This window comes from Syngnathus floridae, chromosome 1, assembly GCF_059516105.1.
Source record: "Syngnathus floridae isolate MCC-2025c chromosome 1, RoL_Sflo_1.0, whole genome shotgun sequence".
NCBI lineage: Eukaryota > Metazoa > Chordata > Actinopteri > Syngnathiformes > Syngnathidae > Syngnathus > Syngnathus floridae.
Window position 1 is genome coordinate 11,325,694 of NC_142413.1, and position 14,029 is coordinate 11,339,722.

Genomic DNA, 14,029 nt, shown 5'->3' on the forward strand with positions numbered 1-14,029 from the left:
GAGCAGTGATAACACATTAAGTTCATCTGAAGTTGTGATTCTGCAGGTTTGTCGTCTTCACTGTCCTCTCTATGGATGAACAAGTTGTCTCTTGACATCTTTTAATCAAAGAAGTTTGGGCACCGCAAGAAAACTACCTCTGCTAACAAACTACAAATATGTCTGACTGGAGAGAAGGCGCCCCCTCCAGGCGTTCAGTCCTGGAGGGGGCAGCGTGTGAAATCTCATTTGCATTTAAAGAGACCGCACCAAAATAACTTACTCTGACGCTCCTCAGCACAGGGGTGAAAGGGGGGCCTGTGATGCCATCACGAGGAATTCAGTCCTGATCAAAACTTGAATGTTTAGCCTGATAATTGTGCACATGTTTTAATAGGTGTGGGTAAGTTTCCACATCGGTCACCTGTTGAGTTGAAATTTGTATTTTGATTGTCAATGACAACCTGCACATTGCAACCGTGGCTGCGCTGACTGAGGAGTGCTGGGGAAAGCTTAACAAACTGTCAAACAAAACTGAAAACAAAATAGTCATGTTAGCAAACCATATTCAGGGAATACTGCCAGGAAGCTTGTTTGTTACACTAATGTGAACAGTTTGAAATTGACTTTGGCTTTCTTGAATCACACAGCTAAGAAAGAAAGGAAAAAAACAACAATGCAGTCTGGCAAGTGGAAAAAAAATGCGTCAAGCCTTCAGTTACTAGCTGTCCACCCAGTAGAACGGGCCTGTTAAGATTGCATGCTGCCTTAATGAAAAACCTAGTGAATTAAAAGAATCTCTTGAATGCGTTTAAACTTTGGCAGAGATCACCAACCAGTAGCCATCGCATGTTTTGTTTTACAAGTAGTGTGTTGATCATTTGTAAATTGAGTCTAGTGAGTTGTTACGAGTCTGCAAAAAGAGTGCTGCTTGTGCCATAGATATCAACAGTTTCAGAAATTGTTCCACAAGACTCACTATTAGAGTTTTAGTTACCCTTTTAACTTTAAATCCATAAACCCACATGCATAAATAGTAAATTTTTACTGTTGCTTCCTTGGCATGTTTTGTGGTCATCTAGTTATTATGGTTGGGCTGTTGTAAACTACTGAGCTGCCTCGATCATTACATTATTTTGTTCCAAACATCTTTTCATTGTGTCATGTAGATTGTCGATGTAAGCCAAGTGCGATCTATTTCTTTTTATATCGTTCTCATGCTTAAGCTGTAACTAGGCCGAAGTGCTGTCAAATTTAGTTTTGTCAAGGGCCACTTTGTAAATACGGCTTCCCTCGGAGGGCCGTTATGACAGTGAAACCAAATAAATGTTTGTCTCGTCAAATTGTCATATTCCACAAAAAAATAAGAGGTTACTTGGTTTGAAAACAGATGTCAATGATAGCACTTTCTTTAATTATTGTTCGTTACTGTAAAAAAAAAAAAAATTGAATCTCAATTATTTGGCAAACATTTTGGTAAAGATTTTAGTGAGGGTTATGACAGACATGAGTTGCTTTCACAGGCTACACAAAATGATGCAGCGGGACCCTGGGCCTTGAGTTTGACACCTGTGAACTACGGAAACTTCGAGACAAAAGTCAAATCTAATTCTAATGAACCGGTTCAAAACTGATGGACACAACTGGGTTTTTATTCAAATAATGGAGGAGTGTGACTTTCAGACCCAAAGGCTGTGCTGCAAAATTCTTATTCAGACAGCAATGGTAGAAAGACACCCCAGCCCAGCCCAGCCCTCCACAAGGTCTATGCGCTGGTTGTCAGTAAATGGAGGGACGCTGACATACCAGCAACACGTAGAACAGGTTGTAATGGGAACCTGACGTGCATTTGGAATGGAGGTAGAACATACTTTGGTCGCTTGCACGCTGTAACAAGATCCTATATGAAAATTTATAAAATGATTCTGCTTAACAAAGATGCTCATGTTAATGACTTGTTGGCGGAGAAGGCCTCTGGGGAACTGTCTCACACCCACTAACTCATTGTCAAAACCTGGAGAAACAAGTTGAACAAGTGCAACCAGGCCATCAACTTGAAAATCAATCGAGTGCTTTGGAGAGGGGGAAAGGTGATAACAAGTCACGTCACTCCCTTTTGCATCACGAAAGGAGAAAAACAAAGTGTTAAAAATGTTTTCGTCTTCCCCAAGGTACAGCTCACTGCATATGATTGAAGATTGAATGTTGCGTTAACTGATCAAGTCATGGACAGAGCAACACAAATAAACCACGGTTGTTTCTCCTGCTGCTTCGTTTCTTTTAATTCAACTGCATAGGGAACCAGAAATGTCTTGACAAGATGCATTTTCATAGAAATACTTGAAAGCAAGGGTCAAAATTTAAGATACGTTTTGTTTAGTCACTTAAGAAAGTGTGTCCCCTGCTACTGGACTGGTCAGCAGTTAATAATTAAAATACTAAATTGTCATGTCAAGGGAGTGACTGTTGAAGAGAATCGGTCAAAACAGGCTGGGCACATGCGCTCCTCTGGTCAAGGCTGTGACTGGGACAATTCAAACCAGACTAACTCAAAAAGCTGCTCCAAATGAAAGGAGGAGTAAGAAGTGTTATAGAAATTGTGTGACCACTGCAAACTGGATCCAGACTGAATGCATTTACGTCAACATCTAATGACTCAAGAGCGATTACTGCATTTACCAGTATATGGGCCAATAATCAGAAAGGATATCTTCCGCTGAGTGTGTTATTTTGAAATCACACTGTCTTTACCACTCTCAGTATTTTCTTTCTTTTTTTTTTTCTTTATCTTTTTTGTCTCTTGTTTTTTCCTTAATTTCTTCCGGTCTTTCCTGCTGTCTGTCATTCTGTTTTCTTATCTGTCTGTCTGTCTGTCTTTCTTTTTTCTTCTTTATATCTATCTTTTTTTTCTTTCAGTCTTTCTTTCTGTCTTTTTTGTTTCTTTGTTTTTTACTTTTTCTTTCTGTCCTCTTCTTTTTGCTTCCTTTTTTCTTTTCATTTCCTTTCTTTGCATAGTTGCCCCACTTTAATGTTTAGGATAATCAAACAAAAATATAAAGATCAGACAAAAATAACCAAAGTGAACATAAGATGCAGTTTTTATATATGGATTTGATATATTTAAGGTAAATGATAAAATAAACATTTTAGAGCTAAACCAAACCCTGTGTGAAAAAGTAACTTGCCCTCCTTGTTAATCATAAAGTTACTGTGGCTAATCACACATTTTTCAGTTCATTTTCACTGACCACACCAAAGCCTGATTACCTCTAGATGTGTTCAATCAAGAAATCGCCAGGCATAAATAATATCCATGGCAAAGATTACTGCTTACTTTTCTGACTGCTTTCTTTTTTGCACATGGCCATGTAGGTTTAGATTGTTTACCCTCCCTTAATGAAATAAAACATTTTTTGGTAAAGGGCTTGTGGGCAGTAATTATTGAAGTAGTAAAATCTTACATGGTATCAGTCCGGCCAATGTTTTGGAGGTCAATGACCTTCACTGATGTGACACTCACTTTTAAATTTCTTCTTTATGGGCCTAATAAGGTGTCATGAATGAGTAATACGTTTCAAACCTGTTTGATGAGTCATGTCTTGGTATGAAATGATCATCTTAACAAGGGTGTGTCTGAACAGCATAAACTGCATATGTTGGCAAAATTTTACACATTGAGTGTAATGTCTGTGAATTAAATCACTGATATTTCAAAAGGAAAAAAAAATGGAGATGTGGCCGGCATGCCCTCATCAAAAGTAATATTAGCAGAAACGTGCTGCTTGCACAAAGTGCGCAGTAATGACAGTGAATAGCTGAGGTGTGAGTTGGTTTGCTTCACTGGGAGCACACCCTGCACATTGTCTTTATACCTGTTTAAACACGCTTACACAGATTACTGTGCCACTCCTTTCAAACATGGAGGTGTGTTGCCTCATGGGAGGGCCAAACCCATAGTGCTCAAAGTACGTTTTAAGACACACACCTTTATCCTTTAATAACTTCTCAAATAAATCACCATTGTCTTTTCTATCAGTGAATAAACTGTCTCAAAGTATTCTGACAGACATCTAAGCTTGATTGTTTGACTCAAACGTTTTGTCATGTTTAAGCTGAGTTAAGCGACTTTCGTCTTTCCTTACCATGTGTCCACAGTCTTTGTCAGGGCCAGCAGTGAGCAGCTTATGTTTCATTCAATTATTCATATTTGCAAAGTTACTCAAGTTTGGAGCATGTGAAACTCATTAGAGTTAGAGCAAGGATCCATAAAACCATATATATTCCGTGCAATGTGAGCGAGGGTTCCATAGTGTAGTAGTGAGTACTCTGTACTCTCACCTCAGCGACTTGGGTTCTAATCCCAGTGAGACCTAAAACATTTTAGCACAGATAGATTTGCAACACAGTTGCTCGTGTGCTGCCCCATATAACCATAACCATTTGCTTGTGAGCTGCTCCATAAAGCCATATATATTCCACACCATGCAAGCAAGGGTTCCATAGTGCAGTAGTTAGTGCTCTGGACTCTCATCCCAACGATCTGGGTTCAGATCCCAGTGAGACCTCAAATATTTTATCATAGAAAAATTTGCAACACAGTTACTCGTGTGCTTCCCCATATAACCATTATAACTATTTGATTGTGAGCTGCTCCATAAAACTATATATATTCCATGTAACGTAAGCGACGGTTCCATAGGGTAGAGAGTCCATGTGATTCCCTCATTAAGTGCACCTGCGTGAAAAGTTTTAGCTCCTGTAGAACGTGAAAATGACCAAAAACTTTTCACGCAGGTGGACTTAACGAGGGAATCTTGGAAAACATGTTGGAATGCAGCCCTGAGGACTAGAGCTTGACACCTGTGACCTTTGACCATGATATTTCCCTAATAAAGTGGCCTGTTATTAGGTACACTTGAAAATGGCGGTGTACCTAATGGAGTGTCCGTGTGATTCCCTCGTTAAGTGCACCTGCGTGAAAAGTTTTAGCTCCTGTAGAACATGAAATGACCAAAAACTTTTCACACAGGTGCACTTAACGAGGGACTCTTGGAAAACATGTTGGAATGTGGCCCCGAGGACTAAAGCTTGACACCTGTGACCTTTGACCATGATATTTCCCTAATAAAGTGGCCTGTTATTAGGTACACTTGAAAATGGCGATGTACCTAATGGAGTGTCCGTGTGATTCCCTCGTTAAGTGCACCTGCGTGAAAAGTTTTAGCTCCTGCAGAACGTGAAAATGACCAAAAACTTTTCACGCAGGTGCACTTAACGAGGAAATCTTGGAAAAGATAGAATATTTAGTATTTATTTTTATTCAATTATTCGACTCTCCATGCAGGAATAGAACTTTACGTCTTTTGTTGTAATATAACTGATTTTAATATAGAAGCTGGTGTAACACTTAACAGATTTTTGTTGGTGGTGTGCCTCGAGATTTTTTCCAATGAAAAGGTGTGCCGTGAATGAAAAAAGGTTGGGAAACACTGATCTACATCATCTGCTCCCAGTTTGCACATGCACGCCATTGTTTTATTCACTCAGCAAACACGCATGCAACAGTAGCTTTTTGTTGCTTTTGTCTCTTTCTCTCCTCCTCATAGCATAGAAACAATTCACACGAGCAATAGAAAAATCTTGATTATAAATACTGTGAGTGTTTTCAAGGATTTGTAATTCCTCTTTTTCCTGGCTTTGTTGACTGACTGATAAATCGCATAAGTTTTACGGGTCTCCGTTGGGGCGTGGGGCAATGTTGTAATCAACCACGAGGACGAGAAGGAGGAAGGCGAAGGGGAGGAAGGTATTTCTTTGTGCGGGCATGTACGTCATGACAAAAAGCTGAGTCAGCGGATGACTTTGCGCCGCTTGAAGTGATAACTGCGCCACCCCGTGGCCAAAACAAGTGTCCGTTTATGTTTTACAATCGTCACTTGAATGATGGCTGAGCAAGTAAAGGAATCAAAATCGTCATTGCTGTGTAGTGAATTGCAATTTATGTTTATGTAAATACGTGCATGAATGTATGTATGCATCAAAATGTAGAGTTATTAAAAAAACAAAAAGAGAAAATACATACAGTACTTAAACAGAAATATCTAGAATAGAAATATTAATTTTGATATGATTGTATACCAGTACCAAGTTTTGCACTCCTCTGTATGTATATGTATATTTTATACAGTATTTGAATAATTTATACATGACATGACCAAGTGCCGTTAAACTGAACCTTCAGTTGCTCTTAACTCAGTCCACATGCTTACACACATGCTTAGTATCATTGTTTCATGAAACATGAAAAGCGGAAGTGATAAAGTCATAAGATTGTTTGCATTATTTTGCAATTCAACAGCTTAAGGCACATTAGACTAAGAAAATATTTTCTTTTTTTTTTAAATCCAGGTGAAACCATGTCCTGTATGTTTGACCCTAGCATATGTCAATACTTAGCTGATGTGCGTGTTTTTGAGCTTACTCTCTTCCAACATCATCAGCAGTACCAGCCTTGAAGTTGGTCCTCTCTTACGCTGAAATGATACTGGATTGTGACCCGAAACCAAATGTTACAGTTGAACATACATACATTTTATGGACTAAAATAGACAGGCACATGGCCATTACTCTGAGAACATGTGAAAATAGAAGTATAGCATCAGTTTACTCTTGGCAGCTATAGCAGCGTATGACTTTCTTCATTCAATGCATTGCTCAAACTAAAAACAGCCTTCCCTAAACTTTTCCTACAAAATTGGGAACAATTATCTCAAAGGTCTTGCTGATCGTCTGACTGAATATTTTGTATGCATGGGTCTTGTTTAGATTTCTTTTTCTTTTTTTAATTAGTTTGACTGTCCAGGACAGTCAATCAGACAGTATTATGTTTTTCTTTTTATAATTTGAATGAATCGTTTAAAAAACTATGTCATGAGTGCATAACATTAGACAGGTACAGTGCTGTATGTTCCATAGCCATGTTAGCTTTTCATACACACGTGGAACACTTTTGACAGTCAAACAACCCCAAAATTACAACAACACAGATGGATGAGGATCATCATCGTGGAATTTTATTATACAGTGTGGTAATTTTGCCATGAAACATGACACACAACAATATTTCCATATCGTTTATTCAACATTGAAACTCACCTTAATTTGATTTTGATGCACTCTGATATTTTATTAGCCCCTGATTAGCAAATAGTCGCTTGGCCTCGCCCCTAAGAACAGTATTTCCAGGAATCCCCTTTTTGGATGGGTCAAGGGATTCCTGGGAAAACTGGACCCCAGGAGAGAGAAAAATTGGGAAAAACAACATCAAGAAGAAAACTCCAGACCGGTATCTTCCCATGAAGTTTAAGGTATTCATGAGGCAGGTGCCATGGGACAAATTATGCAATGAATCTAATGTCTTAAATAAAACACATATCTCAATAAACATGAGTACCATAGAAAAGTAAATACCATAGAAAAGTACATTTATTTCAGTTGCTAATTCTAAAAATGAACTATATTACATAAGCTTCCTTAAGCGACCTGAAAGGAACAACAGGGGTACCCTTGAGCTTAATATGAAACACATTGAAAAATGCTGCTCAGGACGCAATGCTGCCTAAGTTTAATAATAATAATAATAATAATTTTGATCGGCTCTTGTGGCATTTTAATTTGTTGTAAATTTGATGTTTTCATTCGCTATAAGCAACTGATGATTTTATAATCTTAGAATTATTTTAAAAAGTAAATCATTAGTGTAGTGTTTTATTCGGTGACTGAATTGATATAATAAATGAGCATCCGCTTTTGAAAGAAGTTAACTTTCCACATTTCAATTGAATGAGAAGCACCTGTAAACTTTACTAATTTAAGTACTAAGTATTTAAGTAGTAATCAGGTAATCAGTTCAGAACATTTCAGTAATATTTTTTCCCCCCTTCAATATTAAAAGCCCAGTTATACTGAAAATCCTCCAAATTGCCCTTAGTGGGATCGCCTGCTCCTTGTTGATGTGGTCATTGGAGACCTGGCCGAGCTGAGGCCCGTGACGCAGTCCTCCGTCCCGAGCTACAGTGCTTCATCTCAGACTACCAACTGACCAGAGATGCAGCACTGCACCATGGGCCGCAGGGAGGGACTGCCTGAGAGAGAGCGAGAGAGCGAGAGAGCGAGAGACACAGAGAGAGAGACACAGAGAGAGAGAGAGAGGGAGGGGAGAGATGGAGAGATAAAGAGAGAGCGAGAGAGAGAGCAAATTCAAACTGCAAAGACACTTTTACGTGGGAGGGGTAAACAGGAAATGACTGAAACCCTCAGTGGACCGTCATAATTCAAACTTCCTCTGCTGTTCCCTCTCATGTTACACACACATAGACAAGTTTTCAGATAATGTTACTCAATTGCTCTGAGGAGAATTTGACATCTAAAAAAATGATAGCGTCACAAGTGCAAACGTATGTGTCTGTGTGTATGATACTCACCTAGTATCTGCTTACATGCACATCTCACCTGAAACATAACACAAACACACACTTTGTTAATAGGGTGTATGATCTACACCAGAAGTCACCAATTTTGGTGGTCAAGGGCACCATTCCAATCTTGATAAACATTAATAATTAATTAATAAAATCAAATACAGATTAAAAAAAAAATGTAGGTAACAAAATGAAATAAAAATGAAAATGCTTTTTAGAAATGAACTATATTAACTTTAGAGAAAATAGCTTTGGTTTTCATTTTTGCCAATGTTATGAATGAGCTTTTAGAGTTTATTTTAAAATGTATCCATTTCGGTATTGCTGTGCGTCTACAGAATAAGGAGGGACAAAAGGTCGTTTGAGAATTGACTTTTTTACACAATAATTAGTGACCTTATTTTAAAAGGTTGCACTTGATAAATATTCCATGTTTTTAAAACAGCTCATTTCAAAACTAATACTAAAACTAATAAAAAAAACTAAACAAACAAAAATGAATGAGGAGTATTATTGTAATAAAAAATCTGATCTAAAAACTAATCTAACATAATTTTTAAGTATAATTAAAAATCAATCGTCCAAAATAAATGTTACCTAGCTGTAATGAAAACTTCAAAATGAATATAACCCTGGAGGACACATGCGTGTGTATGTTCTGCATTAAGTCAGACAGCTGCCACTTATGTGGGTAGACACACGAGAAGGCACGTGCTCAGAAGCGTCGACTGACACAATCACGCTGGAGCTGGCTAATGAAACCACCATGAGCAAACATTCAGGGAGGTCATAATGGACACAGCTCTCGGCATAACGTCAGCCGTCAGTAAAAACTGAGCATTCGTCGTTTTGCATTGTATGGTAAAATGTGTCAAAGTCACATACCTAACTCAGAGTGTGGAGTGTCCAACAGTGAGTGGAGGTCAGCTCATCTTCATGGCAACCCCTGCTAAACAAAATAGCATGTTAATAAATACAGCCTGCCAGTTGCTTTTCTAATAAATAGGCCAGTAGGACAGACAGCGGTGTTTTGGTGGAATACTCCGACAGAATGTGTTTGACTGGAAACTCCGTCGCCCCATATAAGGTCTCAGATGCCCTTTTTATTTTTGGGATCATGGAAAAAGGGATCACTGCACTGGATAAACATTCCCTCTTTCAGACTGTGATTGCTCCCACAGATAGATTGTCACCCCTCCCTACTAACCACCCCCACCCTCCTTTTTTCCATCTCGCTACATACATTCCCTTTTCTAGTCACAGGGGGGGAGAGACTCACTTAAAGGGGGGCGGCAATTGGGGGGGGGGGGGGGTTTCTTCTCCCACGAGCCGGGCTCAACAAGTCCATATTAAGAAGAAAGGCCTCTCTCACACTCTCTCATGGCAGGCCAAGTCTTGAGGTCTGTTCTCAGGAAGTGTGATCTACTGTACATATACACTCTACCAATAAACACATCTGCCCTCTCTCAGACTCTTGGTGTGCACATGTGACATCAAGTCAAAACCTGCATCCTGTTCCCAAGTGCTCGGAAAAATACGCGGAATGTGTGACAATACTATAACATTCAACCAGCTTGATGGTCTAACTTATTTCTGAAACAATTTTACAACACTTAGCTTCATGTTAGGTTACCTCTTTGCAAAGAGGGACTATAGGTTACCTCTTTGCTAACATGTGGCTATTAATGTCCAGGCAAGCATAGCTGCAATGCAACTGAACCAACGGCTTCCAGCATTTAGAAGTAAATCGCAAACATTTACACTTGAACAACATCACAGAGACAAGATGCCCAACACTCACTATGAATAATACTAATGTAATTTGAACTTTTTTAGACTATCTTATCATGTCAAGATATGTGTGCGTGCGTGTGTGTGTGCGAGCGTGTGTGTGTGCGTGCGTGCGAGCGAGTGAGCGAAAATTTCATTCATGTATTTAGAATGGCAGTAAGAACGTCATGTACTTCTTGTACTGACCTATACTACTACTATATACACATACGTACATACATACATACATACATACGTACGTATACACAGTCACATCTACATACATACTGTGTATTCTGTGTAATAATTTTTCTTTTTAATGAATGTGAATACAATATACAGGCAGTGTAATAACGTGATAGCAAATAGTAGGTTAATTGTGAGATTTGTGAGACAAGCCTATTGATCACACAAACACAAACTGACACACACACACACATAGTATGCCACACACAACATCCATCCTCGAAGACTCACATACTATAAACACTAAAAGTGTTTCTCTACACACACTTAAATAGTAAATGGATGCGGTTAATAGAACCACACAATGTAACGGTGACGTTACATTGAGCCTGAAACATAATTCTGTGTGGAGACAGATTCACGCAGCATGTGCGCGGGAGAGAGTGTTTGCGAGTGTTTATACAGGCCATGATAACAGCCAGAAAGCCATCTCTTCTGGTTAAACTAAACATTTCCTTATATGGTCTCATTTCCCCCTTCCAGTTCTGTAAATCACACACAGGAAACTCACTCCGTTTGACTTTATCTGCTGTCATACAAAGGGTCGTGCACGCGTGCACACAGGCACACACACACACAGGCACACGCACACACAGTAAATCGGCAAAAGAGAAAAAAGGCACACATAAAAACATAGATAACTGAATCAATTAAATGTGTACATTCCATTGCCAAATTTGGAAGTTGAGGGGCGCACTATGACGAGAAGAGCTATAGCAGGAAACCCTATATACATGGTGTGTCTTTGAAATTAGAATTGCTGTCAGTGGGGCAGTTCATAGTAAGGTCAGGGGTAAACTGAATAAAGTGGTCCCATGCAAGTCGTACATGAAAGGAGACACTTCCAAACTTGCTAGAGGTTAGATGCCTGTTAGCAGTTTAGACACATCTCATTCAATACCATGAGCCAGTGTGTCCAATATTTTGTCCAATACAGAGTGTGCCATTAAATTTTGTGTATCAAGCGCATATCATATATACGTGTGTGTGTGTGTGTGTGTGTGTGTGTGTGTGTGTTAAGGCCATGTTGCAAAGGGGGAAAAAAAAAAGAAAAACAGAATCACATTATAATCCTGAGAATAATGAAAAGTATAAGAAACAAATGTGTATTTTACAAGAATTAAATTAGAATAGTACACTATAGAATAGAATACTGTAGAATACTTTTTATTGTTTTTAGTTATTTTTAGAAAAAAGTAATTCAATGAGAATAGTAAGATTAATTTCACATGAGTAATGTTTAACATTATATGTACTATATATACGCACACGCACGCACACACGTATATATGATATGCGCTTGATACACAAAATTGAATGGCAATGAAGCGACATGACGAGTTTGACCTCAACAATAAACAATGCATGTGCATCTGAATATGTGTCTCGAGATTTCCCCTTTTCCTCTCATGTGAAATTGACCCTGGGAATGATGTTCTTTCGGTTCCCCAGGGGACGATGTGTTGGGGGGTGAGTTTGAGGGTTGGGAAGGGGGTCATGTGAAAGTCCAGTCAACTAAGTACATACAAAACCACTCCCCCCAAGATGTTTCACTGCAAACTAAACTAAATAAAGCATTTCCTGCTTTCTCTTTTCTCACATATGTTCCTTTGCAGTAGCTGCTGCGGTGCGTGCGTACATGTGTGCATGTATGTGCAGGCCTGCGTGTGTGTCTCACCTCTTTGGAAAGCTCCCATCCATCTGTGTGTAAATGAGCAGGCAGCATTCTGAGGGAAAACAAAGTCATGAGCTGTGAAATGCATAAAATCCAAGTCTTATAAATTCCTCATATAGTTAACATGCTGTCCGTAGGGATGTGCAGGATGTCAACTGCCCACAGCACCTGGATTCATTCAAGTTTTCACATGTTTTATACAAGAACTGTATGCTCTTACAAAGATAAAGCTCTAAACTCCCAGTAAAGTAAATTTGGCATAAAAACATTGTGGTTGTCAAATCCTTGCGTATGAGAAATATGATGAAATATCATACCAGGTTCAAACTTTTTTCTTTTTAATTCTAATTTTAATTCATTTTAAATAGGTATAATTTCAAAGTAATGGAATAGTCCCTCTTTAATGGATGAGTATAAGAATGTATGTTGTTTCTGCTTTGCCCCATGAAAAACTGTGTTAAGGTATGTCCCTAAATGCCAGGTCCTAAAAATTCAACCACATCAAATCAACATTTTCATCAAATAATATTTATTATGGTATATATTGGTGTGACTGAACTTTCACTTGATGCCAGTTCTTGCGTAATCCAATCACTTTCATTACTATGTTCTTATTGATACCTTTTCCATGGCATTTATCCACATGAGGCTCAAATGTTAGCTTGAGCTTTGTGAGAGGCGGGGGACACCCTGGACTGGTCGCCAGCCAATTGCTGGGTCATTACATAATGATAATGTTTGAAGGACGGACATACGAATGCATGGACAAATTGGGCCTATTAAATGTCTTAATTGCTGTCAGATTGCGTAATACGACTTTCTGACTGTACAAATGAAATGAAATGAAATCATTTAATCATGAACCAGAGAGGCCGCGCTTGTCAACATCTGCACTCACTGGGCAGTTAATTAGGTACACGTCTGATGTGGTATAATATACTGTGAAAGATGGATCAAAAATCCAGCCTGCCTTAATAAGAGGATATTCCTCATATGTCGGAGGATGTAACAATCGGTTCGTTATTGTAGCTGCAATAAGCAACAGTATCCAGCAACACTGAATTATAGTAATTCTAATAAAATGATCAATAAGCAACTTCGGCACACATGTAACTGATACATTCATTGTGACTCAAGTCAAATAAAACTGGTGGCCTTTGGAATGTTATAGCCGATTCCAAATAATTGTGAATAAAAAAAGGTGGGAAAATGACGTTCTGTTGTCCTACCTTGTTTGGAGACGTCATGTCATGGTCTCTGAGTGAAGGTCTCAGTGGCGGATCTTCCCGTTTGCTTCTCTAAAGAACCGATCAGCATCAGTGTGAGACCCTTCTGGCCTCTGCGTGTTGTCTTTATGAAGCAGATGGACTTCCAAGGCATGCATTCCTCTGTTACCTTGTATGGTCACTGGGGGGAGGCGGGTTCTACTCCAGAGAATGGCCCCTCTGCACATGACTGATGGTGCCGATGTCAGATGACCTGAGAGCCTTCAACCGCTGACCTGTGGAGTCTGTCTGGGAAAAGACTGAGGACGACTGGGAGAAAAGCAAAGACGAAGAGGTTAATGGGAAAGGGTCTGGTGGGGGTGGTGGTGGGGGTTTGGCTTGAGGAGAGTTAGATGGAGGACTGGAAAGAAACTGAAGTTGAAAAACAGGGGATTTGAGAAGAAAAGTGAGCAGGGAAAATACAAGAAAAGAAGGAGGAGTGCGTTTAGACTGGATACATTTCATTCAGTCAATAGGGAAAAAAAAGGAGGTTGACATTTTTCATATTTCTTCTAAATTTGGGCTTTTTCTGCTCGGGCAGCTGAGTGGACAGCACACTCAAATAGCATGTGGAACTGATTACAGCGAGAGACGGAAGAGGGTTATTATTTAGA

General features: G+C 39.1%; 1 long non-coding RNA gene across 1 annotated transcript; it reads right to left on the minus strand.

Annotated features, from left to right (window-relative positions):
- Positions 1–7,030: 7,030 nt before the first annotated feature.
- Positions 7,031–13,525, minus strand: LOC148404084 (uncharacterized). The gene is made up of 5 exons (XR_015861920.1): positions 13,380–13,525; positions 12,154–12,202; positions 9,345–9,405; positions 8,463–8,490; positions 7,031–8,123 (listed from the first exon to the last, which is right to left on the minus strand). It is a non-coding gene; the product is annotated as an uncharacterized LOC148404084 (long non-coding RNA).
- Positions 13,526–14,029: the final 504 nt, after the last annotated feature.